We start from the raw sequence: 1,385 nt of genomic DNA, 5'->3' as shown, positions 1-1,385 counted from the left end.
ACGCCACTCAAGATTTGGTGAGGGACAAGCCACAACATGGGAAGCAGGCTCCTGCAAATTCAAAATCAAATTAAGCACCATCCAATTGACATTCTTTTGAAAGTTGTCCTCTGTTTATCATTTCTTTTCAAACAAAAAATTCCACGTGAATTGATTGATGCAGGCCAAGACAATCCACTAGTCATAGACCCATAGCAATAAATATAGCACCGTGGTAGACTATCAAAGATGGAGAACAAAAAAAAACATATTACAAGATAAATTAAAAAATTTAAAATATAATAAAAACAGCGCTATATAAAGTATAAATTTTGGAAAAGCACGATAGCCATATGACTGTAAATTGACATGGAATGGAACTATGGAAACAACCAAAATGTGAACATAGAAAAATAACATCACAATCTTAGAGAGAAGAACTATAATGTACTTTACAAAGAGCTCTATATTCGACTTGAAGTCACTTGATACATGATTCCTCCGCCATCCAACATCTTCTAAACAGAATCAGGCTGAAGACCCTCCTATGCACTTATTTTCTCTCTTTGATTTCCCAAATTAATTCAAGAGTAATATTCAGGATAGGCAAAAGCACTAGTGATACCTTAGCTTCTTAACAAGCAGATATATGATATATGCATACTATGCAATTCTAGGATTCCATTTCTTTTTCAAACAAATTCTAGAAATACAGATATATGATAATATAAAAAATTACACTTAAACAAATTAAATTTGTTTTGTTTATATTAAGTAATGAATGTGAAAATAATTTATTTACTAATATGATAAACTACCCTTAGGTTGCTAATAGTACTGAAGAACTAACCCTAAACCAGTAAAACACCATTAACAAGTACACTACCAAAAAATCCATCATTTTCACTCATACAAAGAACATGGTTCACTTGGATTCAACATTATTCATCTGTTAAACCTTAAAAGGAAAAAATTAAAATACAAAAATAGGTAATGATGACAAGCCACAAGCTGAATTGCTTAATCTAGCATAAATCTTAGATAAAGAAAAAAAAATGAAAGGTTACTAAATTATCCAACTGCAGATACAAGGGTTATTATACCCAAGCATTCAAGCAACTATAAAAACAATTGGCATCAACCAAATAAGATCCAACTAAAAACCAGAGACTCTCCATGAACAAATTATTGAACGAATTAATCACTGAGGTTATCTTTGAAACATTTGACTTGGACGCGGCAATCCCTAATTATTGAACAAATTAATTCTGCTTCAACCTGGCAACATCAGCTTCAGCAAGTACAATCTCCTCCAGCTCGGCCTTTGTCTTCACATAAGTCGATTTTGTAAGATTGTGTATATAGAGAAAGAAATCAGAATGGAAAAAGAATATCAAGTTTTGTTA

Source organism: Arachis duranensis, chromosome 10, assembly GCF_000817695.3.
Source record: "Arachis duranensis cultivar V14167 chromosome 10, aradu.V14167.gnm2.J7QH, whole genome shotgun sequence".
In the NCBI taxonomy this organism is placed as follows: domain Eukaryota; kingdom Viridiplantae; phylum Streptophyta; class Magnoliopsida; order Fabales; family Fabaceae; genus Arachis; species Arachis duranensis.
This window is presented reverse-complemented; position numbering follows the sequence as displayed.